This window comes from Meles meles, chromosome 13 (genome assembly GCF_922984935.1).
Source record: "Meles meles chromosome 13, mMelMel3.1 paternal haplotype, whole genome shotgun sequence".
NCBI lineage: Eukaryota > Metazoa > Chordata > Mammalia > Carnivora > Mustelidae > Meles > Meles meles.
Window position 1 is genome coordinate 28,412,796 of NC_060078.1, and position 20,880 is coordinate 28,433,675.

At 38.3% G+C, this 20,880-nt stretch overlaps 1 protein-coding gene across 1 annotated transcript in view; it reads right to left on the reverse strand.

Annotated features, from left to right (window-relative positions):
* The window catches only part of CTNNA3 (catenin alpha 3), a 1,394,003-nt gene that overhangs the window by 859,837 nt on the left and 513,286 nt on the right, over positions 1 to 20,880 (reverse strand). The window lies entirely within an intron of this gene.

The following is a 20,880-nucleotide window of genomic DNA, read 5'->3' on the forward strand; positions in this document are numbered from 1 at the left end:
AAATCCATACCTTCAAGGGGAGAGACTTCTTTTCAAGAAGTTCAAGAAATCTATATGCTCTGTCTCAACCTCTGTTTAGTCTCATTTTTTGTTACATCTTCTCAAGTACTACCCTTCCCAGTAACAATATTCCTACACATGTCTACCTCTTCTCCCAAGTTCTTATACATAATGTACTCTTGACTTCAGTAAGTGTCTACAAAATAACCTGCTGCTAAAATCCTACCGGCTCCTCAGTGGTTTCCACAGAGTTCCCCCACCAACTCTCCTCAGGATTAAACTCTCACCTTTCCTTGTTCCAATAACATTTTGCAAATTTCCCAATATTTTTCTCTCTGCAAGTTCACCACTCCTACAATATTGTTAGCATCTTGATATTGACAAGTACAGCTTTTTTTTTTTCTGTTCCTGAAAGTACTTGCAGATGACTTAATGAAAGGTGTTGACGAGTTTAAAAGTGAACAACTTAATTCAGAACAGAGCAAAGTTTTATTAGGATCCTATCAAATGCCAGGAAGGTGTCACACTAGATTCTTGAGGAGATTTTAGCATTGATCCATCAAGGCCAGCTAAAATCCTTTATTAGCTGAGGTCGCTGGTACCCACTCAAATCAGTTACACCTAGATTTCCTCAGCAACAGTGTCACTGATAATTGAGATGGAAAAAAAAATCACTGTCATTTGAGACCACCATGTACACTGCAAGATGTTTGGCATCCATGGGCCCCTGTCTACTAAATTCCAATGATATTGGCCTCATGCATTTCCAGATGCCTCTTAGGGGGAAACAGTAGAGGATTACTAAGTCTCTTACTACTTTTTCTTTTTGACAATGAGTGTGCAATATGTACATGATGGAGATTGCATCTAGTGAAAGAAGTAGAGAGAAGAGAGAGGAAGAAATAGAGACAACTAAAATTCCAGATGTCAGAGCAATAAAAGCAATTGGTGTCAGTTACCCAGATGAAAGTTGTGGCTACCTTCTCAGTTCCTACCCAGCATTACCCATGCTAGCATAGAAAATTATGAAAAGTTAATGCAGAGCCATGGAAGGCAATGGCATAAGCAGATACACAATGGGCTATAAAACAGTTTCTAATTTTAGCTAAAGAACCTAGCCCATATTCTACAGTTTCATGCAGTGTAGCTCTTGATTGTCTCTTCAAACATCATGAAGCCAGAGATAGTAAAAGCGGTCAGGAGTGGGACAGACTGAAGAAATACCTCCCCCTCACACAGGATATCAGAAATAATACAGGAGATTCCTGTTGCGTTGACCATAAAAACTCACTAGCTTCCATGATGAGATTCATCAGAATAACTGAAAGATGTCAACCTTCTCAGCGCAAACAGCAGTAGCATACAATACTTTAATAAAGGATGACAGGAGGTGAAAACCCGATGGGATTAAATAAGGACTATAAAGATGATTTCTTAATTTCTATCCAGAGCTTAATGTTAGTTTAAAATGTTTCATTGGGTGAAAGACATTTTGTTCTCTAAGTAACAATAAATAGTCCCTATCACTACAGAAAGTATTAAGTTTTCCCTTCTTTCCCTATATCTTCCCACCCCCACTTTTCTTCTTTTTACCTCCAGCTTCTTATTGGGTCCTTGCTCTATCTATCCAGATTTATTTGACTCAGTCAAGCCATTTTATGCCTCTTTATTCCTTTTGCATGGCATAAAAATAAATAAAGCAAGGAGAAATAGCCCCATCCTGCTTAAAAGCCCTCATTCCTTCTGTTTTCAAAGCCTTAACAAATCATCAAGCAATGAGCTAGGACGGAAGGTGAACGCTGGATGCTGAAGTAAGGGATAGAAAGGGCAGGATATTAAAACATAACCACAGATAACAGTCAGAGCCTGCCTGCATTCTAGGTGCTCAGAAGAGAGGCTTCTTAAAGGAGCCTTGACAGGAGCCACCATTAAGTCAGCACAGCCCTGCGAATGGAAAAGGTACCACTTACAGTGGAGTACCGGGGGGGAAAGGCTGAGAATACACAGCACAGATCAGCACTGTGTAGAGAAAGCAATCACATTCCTCATCAGCAAAAAAAAAAAAAAAAAAAAAAAAAAAAAAAAACCAAAAACAAAACAAAACAAAAAAATGTCAGGAAAGGCTCTATTGAAAAACACAGTTCTGAACATAGATTTCATTCAATGAAATTTCATTAAAACTACTATTGCATATTTTAAACATTATTCCAATGTGATACAGGCTTATAATCCTAACTATGAGTCTTTCCATCAGTTCTGTCTCACCATTGCTCCCATGTCACGCTGCAGTTAATTGCATGCTCTCTTGTGGTTCCCTTAAAGCTGCCTACACATTTGGAAAAAGTCTCTCTATAAATAAATTTCCTTGAATTATCCTAATTTGAGTGTTCCATCTGTTTTCTGTTGGGACCCTGCTAGGGAAAACTTTCTACACTGTGTTGTCTAACATAATAGCCACAAGTCACATGTGGCTCTTTAAATTTAAATATAAATTAATTAAAATTAAATAACATTAAAAATTCAATTCTTCAGTTCCTTAAAGTGAGCAATAGCTGCATGTGTCTTGTGGTTACTAAAATGGATAGCATAGATACAGAACATTTCCCTCATTGCATAAAGATATACCAGACAGTACTATTCTAAAACACATCTTTGCTTATTCAAATATATAATGAGTTCCTACTTTTACGCAAATCACATTTCATTTGAGAATAAAAGAGTGAGCAAGAAACAAACAAAAAAAAGCCCAACCCTCAAGGTGTCTACTCTAATAAAGAAATTTAAGGTCTAGGGTGCCTGGGTGGCTCAGTCCATTATGTGTCTGCCTTTGGCCCAGGTCATGATCTCAGGATCCTGGGATCAAGCTCCTCCTCCATCTCTCTGCTCAGCAAGGAGTCTGCTTCTTCCTCTTCTTTTTCCTCTCTTTCCCTCTGCCCTTCCCCACCCCTCTCCTCCCCCGGCTGCATGATTTCTAACCTCTCTCTCAAATAAATAACATCTTAAAAACAATTTAAAAAGCAACTTAAGGTCTAATTATGTTCCTTCTTGTCTAAATCCCTTCAGTGTATTCCCATTGTTGATAGAATTAATAACAAATTCTTGATCATGGCATTCAAGGCTCCACATGACCTACTCCCATAATTACCCATCAATTATTAATGAGATACCATAATGAACCCTTTATTTTCTATGCAATACAATCAAAACTCGGGAACTTTGCCCATATGAAAAAATCTCATTTTGCACTTTTGAATCTTGTTTTCTGATTATGGACTTCTTTCAAGACTCAACTAAATCACTAAATTTTAGATGAAGCTTTTTTTGAGCATCTCAGCTGAAATTAATTACTCAAATTTCACAATACTTTTTTATACTGTTTATGTTTCTTTTGTAACACTTTGTTCAATAAATAACCCAATAGAATCAATATATCTTTATTATCTATCAAATGCCAGGCACCATACTAAGGACTGATGATACATTAGACCTAATGCCTGCCTTTGAGAAGCACGTTAGAAACAAACATAAACACAGTATTTAATAGAGGTATCCAGGGTAATCCATGGATCAATGGGAGCTACACTCTCATTAAGGATGAGGAAAAGATTCCTGAGAAGGTAACAGTTGAATACTGAAAGACATGTAGGAGTCAGCCAGGTGACAATGAAAGAGAAGGTCACTCTAAGGGGGCAGAGATAAATTGCATAGAAAGGCAAAAGTCTTTCAAGAATATTTGGTAACTGATATAAAAAGTATGAGGGGAAGCTAGCTCCTGGAGGTTGTTGTCACATTAAAAAGTGAGGCTGATCCTATACACCACTGGTATCTCAGAAGTGAAGAAATTGAGTGACACAGAATGACCACTATTCAAATATGTCAACCTGGCTGGAGTTGCATAATGTATCTAAGGATATTAAGAACAGAGACAGGCAGAGGAGTTAGAAAGTTGCAGCGAGAGTGTACAAAAAGGCAAAAGGTGCTAAAAATTAATGCATTGGCAGTCGGGATGAAGAAAATCAACAGATTTAAGGACTCTGAGTACACTGGAGAAGTTGATGACTGGCAGATACTCAGGGTGGGTAAAGAAAAGAGGACAACACAGGCTGGGTGCAGGTTTTCAGCAGGGATGACTGGTTATAGTTATGGTTATATGGTTATAAAATAATTGGTTATTTTATAGAGAAAACCAGGTCAATACAAGGATGATGATACCAGTTTTGGAATTGCTGAAGGGCTTGTGAAGAGCTCACTTCATTAGTATTTGCCCTATGGATGACAGTTTACCTGCATGGATCTCTCTTAGTACACTGTATGCTCCTTGAGGAAGAGAAACTTCTTACACACAATTTGTCCCTCATGGCATCTATTACAGTGCTTTGCACATAGTAGAAGCTCAAAAGTTATTTGTTGAATAAATAAAGAAAAGAAAGACTGGATAAAGGTAATATTTGGCAAATTATGTAGTATCTCTGGACCTTACTTTCCATACCCATAAAATAAAGATTTGCCCCAAATTGTTCTTTTATTCCTTTCTAACTTTAAAATTCTGTAGAAGGGCCATGATCTCTAAAAAGAAGAATTATAGGACAATATATTACTTGTATTATACAAGTTTTTGCATAAACAACTGTTAAAAATGTGCTGGGAACATATGCATAATATGAATCTGTAATGGTACAAATAAAAGGAGACATTTGAACCAGGAAGGTCATGATGTTGACCTCAAAAGAATTATGAAACTTCAAATGCTAAGGGATAAGGTTTAAAGCAAATGAAAATTTATCTAATTCATAATCAAATAAAAATGTCATCAGTGCAGAGAGGAGCCCATATGGAATTTAAACTGTAAGAAAAATGTTTTTGTTGTTGTTTTGTTACTTTTTATTTTTTAAATGTGTGCCATCATATCTAACCTTTTAAAATGACACATTTCCCTTTAAACGGGAAATCTTCATTGCATGGTAAAGATGAAATACGATGCCCTTAAATTAGTTCTTCTCTGCAGAAATAGCTTTAAAAATATTTTATGCTTAACACTTAGCAGAAGCACAGATTCTAGTCCACATTTTTCAGGCATGAAAGACATACAAACAGACAAGCATAAAAAAATGAAATCTATTCTAAAATGCCATCTTACTGAATGGCATGTCAGGAAAACATCGTGACAGGGTACACTAAAACACATTTCTGAAACAAAGTCTGTGCTATAAAAATAAAACTAAAACAAATAAAAATTAGCTTTGAGACTTGAAATGAGGTTTTAAAAAATAACTTTATCAAGGAAGTAGGATAAAGACCCCAAGTGTCTTGAACTTCTGTCTTGCTGAGGAAGTAAGATGTCGCCCCAGGCAAATGCCTGCTGGGGTGGGACTGAGAGTCTGTGAGAGGGAATCCACATTGTCAAATATCAACCACAGCAAAGGACTTTTACATTTATTGTCTCAAATGCCATTCGCAGTAACTGCTCATACATTTGCATACGAAGACACTGAGTAAATTTAAATATCTTACCCAGAAGGAAATGCAGTAAGTGGTAGGATCAATTTGAGCTGAGTCTAATCTGAGGCTTTAACCATCATACTGTAACGACTTGAATGAGCTGTAACTTAAACCCAAATTAATGTTTTCTGTAAATTATATGTTTATTTCTTAAAAATAATGAGCAGAATAACACAGACGTTTGGGTGGCTCAGTGGGTTGGGCCGCTGCCTTCAGCTCGGGTCGTAGTCTCAGGGACCTCGGATGGAGTCCCGCATCGGGCTCTCTGCTCAGCGGGAGCCTGCTTCCCTCTCTCTCTGCTTGCCTCTCTGCCTAATTGTGATTTCTCTCTGTCAAATAAATAAATAAAATCTTTAAAAAAAAACTGTGTTTGAATCTGTGCTTTACCATTTGACAGCTATGTGCCCTCAGCCAAATTCTTTAACCTCTCCAGCTCTTAGTTTCCTTACCTATAAAAATGGAGATAACGGAGCAATCATATTATAGGGTTATTATAAGGAATTAAAGATGAAGGATATGCAAGTTCTGGCAAATAAGAAGGGCTCAAGAACTGTTAGCAGTTATTACTATACTTATCAATAGTGTTACCATCGTTATTAACACTTGAATTTCTTAAACTAGCTGGCTGTTGCCCCTATGTATTGTTTTTTTGTTGTTGTTGTTGTTGGTTTTTGTTTTTTTTTTTGGTTTTTGGTTTTCAAACACTAAACCTTTATCCTGGAATGTTCTGATTTCTTCTTGTTCAGAATTCCTACTTCATAATGCAAAACTCAATTTAAGCACCTCATCTATATCCTCTTTTCTATCCCCAATTAAAAAAAACACAAAAATTAAAAACCCTCTCAATTATGTTTCCATAGTTTTCCCTACATGTTTCAATTATAACCCTTGCAAAAGATTCTGTCACCCTTTATTTACACTCTGCCTCATCTTTTAAATTGTCCAGTCTTTACTCTGTAATCTTAGTGCCTACCACAGTGTTCAGCACTCCGCCAACAATTGTAGATAAAATAAATAATGGAAAGGTGGCTAACTACACTTTTATTGATTATAAGTAATATTCGACTTTATTAATAAAATTAGTATTTATATTTTAACAAAAGTAATTAATGTTCACCCTATTAGCTGTTATTCTATTCAATTGGTCTTTTCATTCATAGATTACTGTCATTATTCTGTAAAAAAGGTACAACATAAACTTGGTATGAGGATGAAGTCTAATCTGTGGATCAAAAAATGTGAGATCTGGGAGGAGGGGGAGTCAAGATGGCGGAGAAGTAGCAGGCTGAGACTACATCAGGTAGCAGGAGATCAGCTCGATAGCTTATCTAAACATTGCAAACACCTACAAATCCAACAGGAGATCGAAGAGAAGAAGAACAGCAAGTCTAGAAACAGAAAATCAACCACTTTCTGAAAGGTAGGACTGGCGGAGAAGTGAATCTAAAATAACGGGAAGATAGACCGCGGGGGGAGAGGCCGGCTCCCGGCAAGCGGCGGAGGAACGGAGCACAAAATCAGGACTTTTAAAAGTCTGTTCCACTGAGGGACATTGCTCCAGAGGCTAAACCGGGGTGAAGCCCGAGCGGGGTCAGCGTGGCCCAAGGTCCCACAGGGTCACAGAAGGATCGGGGGTGTCGGAGTGTCGCAGAGCTCGCAGGTATTAGAACGGAGAAGCCGGCTGCAGAGACAGAGCCGAGGACTGAACTCTCAGCTCGGGGTTACCTTGAACTGGTCGCGGGCTGAGTGATCTCGGAGGGCGGCTGGAGGCTGGGGATACGGGAGTGATTGGGTGCTGTCCTCTGGGGGCACACTGAGGAGTGGGGCCCCAGGCTCTCGGCTCCTCCGGGCCGGAGACTAGGAGGCTGCCATTTTCATTCCCGTCCTCCGGAACTCTACGGAAAGCGTTCAGGGAACAGAAGCTCTCAAAAGCGAACCCGAGCCCATTACTTAGTCCGGCCACTGGTAAAGGTGGTGCAATCCCGCCTCCGGCAAAGAAACTTGAGAGTCACTACAACAGGCCCCTCCCCCAGAAGATCAACAAAATATCCAGCCAGGACGAAGTTCATCTATCAAGGAAAGTAGGTTCAATTCCTAAGACAGCAGCGCAATTCCAGAAGAGGAGAAAGCAAAGCACGGAACTCATGGCTTTCTCCCCATGATTCTTTAGTCTTGCGGCTACTTCAATTTTTTTTTCTCTTTTTTCAATTTTTTTTCTTTTTTCTTCTTCTGCTAAATTTTTTAAAACTTTTAACCTTTTCTTTTTTAACGTTTTTTGACTAGTTTATCTAAATATATATATATTTTCTTTCTTTTTTATATTTTTTCTTTATTTGTTTTATTTTTTAATTTTTTTTCTTTTTTTTTTCTGAACCTCTTTTTAATCCCCTTTCTCACCCCACAATTTGGGGTCTTTTCTCATTTGGTTACAGTGCATTTTTCTGGAGTCTTTGCCACCATTTTAGTATTTTATTTGCTCCTTCATATCCTCTTATCTGGACAAAATGACAAGGCGGAAAAAATCACCACAAACAAAAGAACAAGAGACAGTACCGAAGGCTAGGGACCTAATCAACACAGACATTGGTAATATGTCAGATCAAGAGTTCAGAATGACGATTCTGAACGTTCTAGCCGGGCTCGAAAAAGGCATGGAAGATATTAGAGAAACCCTCTCTGGAGATATTAAAGCCCTTTCTGGAGAAATTAAAGAACTAAAATAACCAAGTGGAAATCAAAAAAGCTATTAATGAGGTGCAATCAAAAATGGAGGCTCTCACTGCTAGGATAAATGAGGCAGAAGAAAGAAATAGTGATATAGAAGACCAAATGACAGAGAATAAAGAAGCCGAACAAAAGAGGGACAAACAGCTACTGGACCATGAGGGGAGAATTCGAGAGATAAGTGACACCATAAGACGAAACAACATTAGAATAATTGGGATTCCAGAAGAAGAAACAGAGAGGGGAGCAGAAGGTCTATTGGAGAGAATCATTGGAGAGAATTTCCCTAATATGGCAAAGGGAAAAAGCATCAAAATCCAGGAAATGCAGAGAACCCCCCTCAAAGTCAACAAGAATAGGTCCACACCCCGTCACCTAATAGTAAAATTTACAAGTCTTAGTGACAAAGAGAAAATCCTGAAAGCAGCCCGAGAAAAGAAGTCTGTAACATACAATGGTAAAAATATTAGATTGGCAGCAGACTTATCCACAGAGACCTGGCAGGCCAGAAAGAGCTGGCATGATATATTCAGAGTACTAACGAGAAAAACATGCAGCCAAGAATACTCTATCCAGCTAGGCTATCATTGAAAATAGAAGGAGAGATAAAAAACTTCCAGGACAAACAAAAACTGAAAGAATTTGCAAACACCAAACCAGCTCTATAGGAAATCTTGAAAGGGGTCGTCTAAGCAAAGAGAGAGCCTAAAAGTAGTAGATCAGAAAGGTACAGAGACAATATACAGTAACAGTCACCTTACAGGCTAATAATGGCACTAAATTCATATCTCTCAATAGTTACCCTGAATGTTAATGGGCTAAATGCCCCAATCAAAAGACACAGGGTATCAAAATGGATAAAAAAACAAAACCCATCAGTATGTTGCCTACAAGAAACTCATTTTAGACGCGAAGACACCTCCAGATTTAAAGTGAAGGGGTAGAAAACAATTTACCATGCTAATGGGCATCAGAAGAAAGCTGGGGTGGCAATCCTACTCAAAGGGTCTGTCCAACAAGAAGATCTAACAATTTTAAATATCTATGCCCCTAACGTGGGAGCAGCCAACTCTATCAACCAATTAATAACAAAATCAAAGAAACACATCAATAATAATACAATAATAGTTGGGGACTTGAACACTCCCCTCACTGAAATGGACAGATCATCCAAGCAAAAGATCAACAAGGAAATAAAGGCCTTAAATGACACACTGGACCAGATGGACATCACAGATATATTCAGAACATTTCATCCCAAAGCAACAGAATACACATTCTTCTCTAGTGCACATGGAACCTTCTCCAGAATAGATCACATCCTGGGTCACAAATCAGGTCTCAACCGGTATCAAAAGATTAGGATCATTCCCTGCATATTTTCAGACCACAATGCTCTGAAGCTAGAACTCAATCACAAGAGGAAAGCTGGAAAGAACCCAAATACATGGAGACTAAACAGCATCCTTCTAAAGAATGAATGGGTTAAACAGGAAATTAAAGAAGAATTGAAAAAATTCATGGAAACAAATGATAATGAAAACACAACAGTTCAAAATCTGTGGGACACAGCAAAGGCAGTCCTGAGAGGAAAATATATAGCGGTACAAGCCTTTCTCAAGAAACAAGAAAGGTCTCAAGTACACAACCTAACCCTACACGTAAAGGACCTGGAGAAAGAACAAGAAAGAAACCCTAAACCCAGCAGGAGAAGAGAAATCACAAAGATCAGAGCAGAAATCAATGAAATAGAAACCAAAAAAACAATAGAAAAAATCAATGAAACTAGGAGCTGGTTCTTTGAAAGAATCAATAAGATTGATAAACCCCTGGCCAGACTCATCAAAAAGAAAACAGAAAGGACCCAAATCAATAAAATCATGAATGAAAGAGGAGAGATCACAACTAACACCAAAGAAATATAGACAATTATAAGAACATACTATGAGCAACTCTATGCCAACAAATTTGACAATCTGGAAGAAATGGATGCATTCCTAGAGACATATAAACTACCACAACTGAACCAGGAAGAAATAGAAAACCTGAACAGGCCCATAACCAGTAAGGAGATTGAAACAGTCATCCAAAATCTCCAAACAAACAAAAGCCCAGGGCCAGACGGCTTCCCAGGGGAATTCTACCAAACATTTAAAGAAGAACTCATTCCTATTCTCCTGAAACTGTTCCAAAAAATAGAAATGGAAGGAAAACTTCCAAACTCATTTTATGAGGCCAGCATCACCTTGATCCCAAAACCAGACAAGGATCCCACCAAAAAAGAGAACTACAGACCAATATCCTTGATGAACACAGATGCAAAAATTCTCGCCAAAATACTAGCCAATAGGATTCAACAGTACATTAAAAGGATTATTCACCAAGATCAAGTGGGATTTATTCCAGGGCTGCAGGGTTGGTTCAACATCCGCAAATCAATCAATGTGATACAACACATTAATAAAAGAAAGAACAAGAACCATATGATACTCTCAACAGATGCTGAAAAAGCATTTGACAAAGTACAGCATCCCTTCCTGATCAAAACTCTTCAAAGTGTGGGGATAGAGGGCACATACCTCAATATTATCAAAGCCATCTATGAAAAACCCACCGCAAATATCATTCTCAATGGAGAAAAACTGAAAGCTTTTCCGCTAAGATCAGGAACACGGCAGGGATGTCCATTATCACCACTGCTATTCAACATAGTACTAGAAGTCCTAGCCTCAGCAATCAGACAACAAAAAGAAATTAAAGGCATCCAAATTGGCAAAGAAGAAGTCAAACTATCACTCTTCGCAGATGATATGATACTATATGTGGAAAACCCAAAAGACTCCACTCCAAAACTGCTAGAACTTGTACAGGAATTCAGTAAAGTGTCAGGATATAAAATCAATGCACAGAAATCAGTTGCATTTCTCTACACCAACAACAAGACAGAAGAAAGAGAAATTAAGGAGTCAATCCCATTTACAATTGCACCCAAAACTATAAGATACCTAAGAATAAACCTAACCAAAGAGGCTAAGAATCTATATGCAGAAAACTATAAAGTACTCATGAAAGTAATTGAGGAAGACACAAAGAAATGGAAAAATGTTCCATGCTCCTGGATTGGAAGAATAAATATTGTGAAAATGTCTATGCTACCTAAAGCAATCTACACATTTAATGCAATCCCTATCAAAATACCATCCATTTTTTTTCAAAGAAATGGAACAAATAATCCTAAAATTTATATGGAACCAGAAAAGACCTCGAATAGCCAAAGGAATATTGAAAAAGAAAGCCAAAGTTGGTGGCATCACAATTCCGGACTTCAAGCTCTATTACAAAGCTGTCATCATTAAGACAGCATGGTACTGGCACAAAAACAGACACATCGATCAGTGGAACAGAATAGAGAGCCCAGAAATCGACCCTCAACTCTATGGTCAACTAATCTTCGACAAAGCAGGAAAGAATGTCCAATGGAAAAAAGACAGCCTCTTCAATAAATGGTGCTGGGAAAATTGGACAGCCACATGCAGAAAAATGAAATTGGACCACTTCCTTACACCACACACGAAAATAGACTCAAAATGGATGAAGGACCTCAATGTGAGAAAGAAATCCATCAAAATCCTTGAGGAGAACACAGGCAGCAACCTCTTCTACCTCAGCCGTAGCAACAACTTCCTAGGAACAACGGCAAAGGCAAGGGAAGCAAGGGCAAAAATGAACTATTGGGATTTCATCAAGATCAAAAGCTTTTGCACAGCAAAGGAAACAGTTAACAAAACCAAAAGACAACTGACAGAATGGGAGAAGATATTTGCAAACGACATATCAGATAAAGGGCTAGTATCCAAAATCTATAAGGAACTTAGCAAACTCAACACCCAAAGAACAAACAATCCAATCAAGAAATGGGCAGAGGACATGAACAGACATTTCTGCAAAGAAGACATCCAGATGGCCAACAGACACATGAAAAAGTGCTCCACGTCACTCGGCATCAGGGAAATACAAATCAAAACCACAATGAGATATCACCTCACACCAGTCAGAATGGCTAAAATGAACAAGTCAGGAAATGACAGATGCTGGCGAGGATGCGGAGAAAGGGGAACCCTCCTACACTGTTGGTGGGAATGCAGGCTGGTGCAACCACTCTGGAAAACAGCATGGAGGTTCCTCAAAATGTTGAAAATAGAACTACCCTATGACCCAGCAATTGCACTACTTGGTATTTACCCTAAAGATACAAACGTAGTGATCCGAAGGGGCACGTGTACCCGAATGTTTATAGCAGCAATGTCTACAATAGCCAAACTATGGAAAGAACCTAGATGTCCATCAACAGATGAATGGATCAAGAAGATGTGGTACATATACACAATGGAATACTATGCAGCCATCAAAAGATATGAAATCTTGACTTTTGTGACGACGTGGATGGAACTAGAGCGTATTATGCTTAGTGAAGTAAGTCAATCGAAGAAAGACAACTATCATATGATCTCCCTGATATGAGGACATGGAGAAGCAACATGGGGGGTTGGGGGATAGGAGAAGAATAAATGAAACAAGATGGGATTGGGAGGTAGACAAACCATAAATGACTCTTAATCTCACAAAACAAACTGGGGGTTGCTGGGGGGGAGGTGGGATTGGGAGAGGGGGAGGGCGTTATGGACATTGGGGAGGGTATGTGCTATCGTGTGTGCTGTGAAGTGTGTAAACCTGGCGATTCACAGACCTGTACCCCTGTGGATAAAAATACATTATATGTTTATTAAAAAAAAAAAATTGGAAGGGGAGGCGAACCATAAGAGACTATGGACTCTGAAAAACAACCTGAGGGTTTTGAAGGGTCGGGGTGGGAGTTTGGGGGAACAGGTGGTGGGTAATAGGGAGGGCACTTTTTGCATGGAGCACTGGGTGTTGTGCAAAAACAATGAATACTGTTACGCTTAAAAAATAAATAAATTAAAAATAAAAAAACAACAAAACAAACAAAAAAAATACTAAACAGATAACATTAGCATCCCTATTCAAATTCTTCAGTATCAGAGTTCAGGAAAAAAGATGTAGACATTCCACTTGATCTCATCTGTAAGGCACTTAATGCTTCCTAGAGCCATTATGATAATCTTTCAAATCTTTCAACCCCATACCGTAGTTCAAAACAGCAAATACTCTAAATTGTGTTTTTCATGCATTGGGTAGAGCTCCTATTCTGTCATAGAGAGTGAAATAAGAAGAGGATAAAACTGAGGTGGATTAAGTTTTCTTGTTTAAGGAAATAAATACATTCTATTCAAAAGGGGTAAAACTATCCTTTTCAGGTGTGAATCATAAAGCCAAAAGCACTACAATGAGAAAGTAGCTGAGTTTCATCTGACACAATAGCAAAGTGCCAAGGCTGTAAAAACGTAGTAGGAGAATGAAGAAAAATGACAAAGTGCATTATGACTCTGAATAGTACCTTGACAGGAAATGAAGGGCTCAGCAGTCTCCTGTGCATTAAAAATCATGCCCCATGTGATGTGGGCTGTACCTTCTCTGAGGAGAAATCACAGCCAAGCTAAATGTAGAACAGGGGAGAATAAACTGAGAAGCAGAAACTCACACAAAAACAGATCATTCAAAAGATGTTCCAGAGCACTGTTGTTCTCCAGGAGTACGGCTGTGGACAAGCAACATCAATGTCACTGGGAAAGTTGTTTAGAAATGCAAATTATCAGACCCTAGGCCTACCAAATCAGAAACTTTAGGGGTGGGGCCCAGTAGCATGTGTTTTTACAAGACCTCTAGGAAATTTTGACTCTCTGCCCAGTGAAGATTATGGTAGTCTATTTACCATACTTACCCACACCACTTGCTTGTTGGCAGTGCTTTCAGTTAAAGAATATGAACATTAGATGGTAAGTAGTGTGTTTCCATCTGCTAGGAGCCCTAAAAATGATATAGTTTTGACACATCCCTGCAAACCATTGTAAGCACTATAAATAACAGTCCTGTTTGACATTACCCTCTGAAAGCTTAATAAGTGCAATGGGACAGGTATGAGATAATTAATCATTATTGTCAGTATATAGCTAATTAAGCATAATTTACTATTCCTCAATCATTTAGTCCTTAGGGCAGTGGTTATCACACGTCAGCATACATTTATCAATGTTTAGCATACATCAGAGTCACCTGAAAAGAGGGCTTTTTAAGAGATTCCTGAGTGCCATCCCTACAGTTTCTAATTCAGTAGGTTAGGGATGGGTAGACAATTTTCATTTCTAACAAGTTTCCATGTGATGCTGATACTGCTGATTCAAGGACCACACCTTGAGAACACCTACACTACACAACAAAAAAAAAATTTTAAGGGTTTTAAGTATGCTGGCCTAACAGTGGGCTGCTAAATGTTTAATAATTGGCTTTCCAGGAAGAGAAAGAATAACAACAATTATTAGTAGCATTTGCCAATGTCCTAGTATAAATACTCCAGCCATGGCCCATACCAAGCTGCCAACATGATGTCACTGAGCTCTGAGTTAGAAAGAGATGTGCACAGTCCACTTATAATAGTCAGCTCCTCGGCATCACTGTCACCAGCTCACATTTCTCTAGCCTTGATATGTGTAAGAACTGTAACACCACGCTGCTTAAACTTCACAGTCCCCCAAGGGAGGAGTTTGCTGGGTCAAACAGATGTCTCAATCTAATTCTGTTTCATTCATTGGTGAGTCACTGAATCTAGCAGGAGAGTGATGTAAAGATCCATTTCTCACAACAAAAGTTATAGTAAATTTCCCCAAATGGAGATTTATCACCCTGAGTATCCAACACTCAGAATTCGATTTGAGAATGGCCTTGGCAGGAGACTGTCCACTAGAAAATGGGGATAGTGTAAAAGTAAATGGGAAAGTATAAAAGTTGTATTGCCAGGCAAATCCTGCAATTTTTTTTTTAAGATTTTATTTATTTATTTGCCAGAGAGAGAGAGAGAGAAAGTGAGCAAGCACAGGCAGGCAGAGTGGCAGCAGAGGCAGAAGGAGAAGCAGGCTCCCTGCCGAGCAAGGAGCCTGATGTGGGACTCGATCCCAGGACACTGGGATCATGACCTGAGCCGAAGGCAGCCGCTTAACCAACTGAGCCACCCAGGCGTCCCCAGGCAAATCCTGCAATTTCTAAAGTAAAATACAGGTGATTCCATCTAAGGAATAGTTCAAATATCAAATGTGGTCAAGCCACTAAGAATACATGGCAAATAACCCAGTCCCTTCTAAAATATGAAGTAAATACTCCAAGAAGGAAACATTCAGAACCTTAAAAAACATCCAGTAAGAAAATATTAAAGGAAAAGGCCCACATTCTGCTTTCCTTTCCTTTCCTTTCCAACTACTACTAAACATACATACTAGAAAAAACTACTCATTGATTCTGTGAAATCATGGCACACGCACACACACTCCCAAGCCTTTTTTTAATGCAATTTATACTCTCCCAACTCTGCTAGTTCTCAAGTTAGGTCAGTAATCCTGGTCAGAATCCTGATTCATGCTGGATAACCAGCCCCTAAATAACAAAATGTGACCATAAATGTGAAATCTGCCCCAGATCTTTCTTGATTCGTGAAGGTGCAGAGAGTTTCTTTGATCACCATGCAGAAAAAAAACATGGATCAGCAAACCAGGTGCCTTTATAAAAGTCCTTTCCTTCAAATCTGCTTATCAAGACCTTCTCCCAACCATGAATCCCAGTCAAAGTTTTTATTGAACATGTAACATCTGGAAGTTTTACCATTAATAACCATCAAAATCCTTTTGGTTAAGGACAAAATAACATCCAATTTGAAAAACAATTTTCCATGTACTAATGAAAGTAGTATTACCCACATTTTTATCTAGTGCTAAGGGACAAAGATAACTGGTCTGTGCATCATTTGCCATCCCCTCACTTTCCAAGCTTTCATCCAACCCTTTCACAAAGCTGCCATTAGCAAGCAGTGCCCCGACACCTCCCTGAAAAGCTTAACCTACATAGAGTTCACTGGAGTCATTCAGTACAGCTCTGTAATTCCACATTTGAAAAGTCTCTCTTGTTGTTGGACCACAGCCAGAACAAAATTAAAGCATTTCCTATTCAATTTTGCCAACTGCAGGAACTCATTCACTTAAAACTTGATGACAATGAGTTGATTCAATTGCCGTTCAAGAAAAAGCAGTTTTGTAAAATGTGTTTCCTGTCAGCAGCCCACACTAAGCTTCCATTCTCTCTACCCCCACTCCACCTTTTTTTCCCAAAGATTTAGAAAAAGCTACATCCTGAGAACTTAGCTCTTATGGTGGTCCCACTGAGAAATAGTCACTGGATTCCAAAACACATACCATTACATAGCATGTACATACTATCGTGATCCTGAGGAAAGACACAATCAGCAAGGTCTACAAACCTCCCTGACTCTCTGCTTCCACTTGTCTGTGGCTCTGCTTACGGATTCATCCTTTCTCATATCTTTTAAACTCACATCAGTCATTCCCTTAATCCAAACCCCAATGACAGTACAGAGTTACTATTCTTCATTATTTTCCTCCTTCATCGTTCATTGCATCAACAAGGACAATACTGTGTTTTTCAAAAGAAATTATAGAGCAACTAAGACCTGAGTGGTTTATATTTTTACTAGAGATTCTAGTATAAAACTCAAAATTTACGAAGTCTTTAATGATGTATGAATTAAAAGAATACAAAGCAGACCCACCACCAGGGACCAAACAGAAAGAAGCCACAAATCACTTACAGAGCACTCAGCACAGTGGAGATCATACAGACACATATTTCCTAAAATTCAAAACACTCTGAGTTGATGTCAGGTAATTTGTGTATAAGCAATTTTGCTTTAATAATATTGTGTTTAGGACCTAGAACTTAGTGATAAATGTCATCTATTATTAGTATTATTGTTACTATAATTATGTTCCTTTGTCTTCTAAAAGCTGATTTTTTAAGAAAACTACTAATCCTTGGATGGCAAAAAGCCTTCGTTATACATGAGAATACTCACAAATAAATAGTCTGGAGAGCGATACAGGGCAGTTTCTGAAGTCATGTCTAAATTCAGCAGAAAAGGGGTGCCTGGGTGGTGCTGTCTGCTAAGCGTCTGACTCTTGTTTTCAGCACAGGTCTTGATCTCATGGTCAGGAGATGGAGCTCCATGCTCTGTGGGGAGTCTGCTTGAGATTCTCTCTCCCTGTCCTTGTGCCTGTCCTGCTCGTGTGCTCTGTCTTTGTCTCTGTCTCTCTCAAATAAATAAAGAAATCTTTTAAAAAAATTTTAAATTAATTCAGCAGGAAAAAATGCCTTCATCGATTAGAGATTAGAGATAATTACCAAAGTTTGAGTACCATATCTGTTGTGTATATGCCCCCCACTCCTGACCACTCCCAGTACTAGACTTTAAGGTTCTCTAGCAGAGAAATTGTGCATACACACACACACACACACACACACACACACACACATGCACAGGTGTAGTCTTACACTGTTGTATTATTAATTCTTGGTCAATAGAACCTACTTCATAAATTTTAGACAAATTAAATGCATTGATGTGGAAACACTAAGAGATAGCTGAATAAATACTGGGTAAAATACAGGAAGTCTATGTCTGGAACCAGCTGGTAAAAGCAAGTATCTGTAACCTCAGATAAATTACTGAACTATCACAAGCCAGTGTTTATAAGAAGTTGGACAGGAGGATATCTAAGTCCTTTTGTAGCTCCAAAATCTATCATTTCATTGTCCCTTTCTTTTTATTTGGAGAAGACATTTGTGACCTATGTTAACTATATGTCAATATAGACATACTTCAAAAAAAAATAGGATCATGAGTAAGCTCTGAAGGTTTGATGTTTAATATAGTTAAGCATTGTGAAAATGTCAAACAGAATGGACCATGATAATGCCACGTGGCACAGAAGATTTTAAATGAGACCTGAACCCTGATTTGCTTTTTAGAGCTGAACCTCTCAAATCTGATTCTCCTTATTCTTTGACATTTGTCAGTGACCAATACTGATCATCTGCTTGATGATGCTTGAGCTAGAGGTTTATACTAGTGATTAGAAAGAGAGGAAAGTAACAGCTGTCAGAAATGTGACCAGAGAAAGGAAGGCATAGCCTAGAAAATGGGGCGGGGTTGCGGGGAGAAGGTAAAAATTCTAGTTTTTAGATGACATATGACATGGATCTGAGTATTTTACAGAGAAATCATAAAAATGTACAGAATTACTAAGCATGCAAATGTGAAATGTAATCTAATAAATGTCTTATCAAAGCAAAAAGACACAAAGCCTCATAATAATAAAATTTTTCATCCATTCTGACTATCTAGGCTAGAATCCAAAATAATACTTAATGTCCCATAAAAAAAGAGTACATAGACAACTGTTCCATGATAGTCAGACAGCAAGAAGGGTGAAATGTGAAAGCACTTGGGGCGGCTCTTCAGATGTCAATCTTCTAATTTCCTCAAAAGTCTCAAAAAAAGAACATTCAGGAAAGCACTAATTGGAAAAGCAAAATGAGGAGACATATGGACAGAGAAAGAGAACACATTATAACAGGCAGATATCTTCCACATATAAATAAACACGAAAGTATGTTCCTCTGTCTTAAAATTCTGTATATTATATTCCTCAGTGATGATCTGAATTTTTGAAGATAGCAACCTTAAATACGAATCTAGAGTTGCCCCATTCATAATTGTCTGTGAAATTTAGATGTTTCAAGTGTCTAATTTGGGGTGGTAGATGTTTAGCTATTAATTAAATAATCCCAGTAATGAAAGTCCCTCAAGCCATTTGAATAGGAAAGCTAATGTTGCTTTAAAAACTATTCCAAATTTTATTTATTTTTTTCAGCATAACAGTATTCATTCTTTTTGCACAACACCCAGTGCTCCATGCAAAACGTGCCCTCCCTATTACCCACCACCTGTTCCCCCAACCTCCCACCCCTGACCCTTCAAAACCAAAATGGGAAAAAAAAATTTAAAAAAAAAAAAATTCCAAATAAGGCAAGTGTTGACCACTTGAGAAGTCGAAGCTGAAAAATTCTTTTAATTGGGATCCAGCTAGAATGTTTTTTTTTTTCATCCTGAAATGGAAGAAACCCTAATTGCCAAACAAGAGGTGAATTATCCCAGACCAAAGTGGACCAATTGAATCAGATGGAATATCTTTCAGCTGGCACTTCCTTAAATTCTTTTACTGATATAAACAAAATCAGGCTAGTTCTGGCTCACCCTTAAGGACTTAGATCCTACATTGCCCCTTCCAGGAAATCATCTCTTAGGTACACACACCAGTCTGGGTTGAGAGCCCTTCATTACTGCCTGGATGTTCCTTGCAAATCTCTATCATACTTGTACTTTATTTGCCTTTTTCCCCAGCATCTGGATTATCTGGCACTTTATAAAAACAATGTAAAAAACCAACAAAAAGAAAATCTAATCAGTGTTGAATAAATGAATCAAGTCTTGAGTATAGGGTGTCAAAGTCTTGCAGAATAGCAGTACACTACTTTCATAGAATCTATGAATTAGAAATTCTAATTTCCTTGTTTTTAATGTAGATTCCCTAAGGTCCTTAAATTAATAGCTAAGGCTATTAACTTTTTGTTAAGCTTCAAATGTACTTTTGTTTTCATGCTTGCTCTCTGGTAGATGATAGATGACAGATGATAGATAATAGAAAGATAAATAGATAATAGATTTTTTTATTTATATTACTCATTTAATTTTCACAAAGCACAAAATTAACAGGGACATCCAAAGAGAAGCCTTGTTTGGCCCTTGCCTCATGATTAACCATAGGAAACATATTAAATCCATTTCTTCCTCATCTGTAAAGTGATACAGTTCAAATAACTGATTCAAGGGGAAGGCTTTCTTTTAGCTTTATAATTCTACAACACTGTACAATTAACTGGGCATATGATATCTACTAAAGAACCCATGGGGTGCCTGGGTGGCTCAGTTGGTTAAGCATCCATCTCTTGATTTCAACTCAGGTTATAATCTCAGGGTCATGGGATGGAGACCTGGGTCAGCAGGCTCTGTTCTTAGCGAGGAGTCTGCCTGCTTCTTCTCCCTATCCCTCTCTCTGATTCTACCCCCCTCACTCAAACTCATACACACATACACATACTCTCTCTCATCCCCTCTTTCTCAAATAAATAAATAAATAAATAAATAAATAAATTGATCTTTAAGAAAAAATAAACCATGTTAATTTGAACTACAGTAATTCAGAGTATGTCAGAATGCTGAGATAAAACCCGTTATATTGTTTTTTTGTTTGTTTTCTTTCTTAAGAAGAAGAGAAGGAGGGCTAAATAAATTAGCCACGTAAGAAAAAAGGTTGAGGGGGCGCCTAGGTGGCTTAGTGGATTGGGCCGCTGCCTTCGGCTCAGGTCATGATCTCAGGGTCCTGGGATCGAGCCCCGCATCAGGCTCTCTGCTCCGCGGGGAGCCTGCTTCCTCCTCTCTCTCTGCCTACTTGTGATGTCTCTCTCTGTCAAATAAATAAATAAAATCTTTAAAAAAAATTTAAAAAAAAAAAAAGAAAAAAGGTTGAGGGCACCTCTACTCTGCAAACTGGTCTTTAA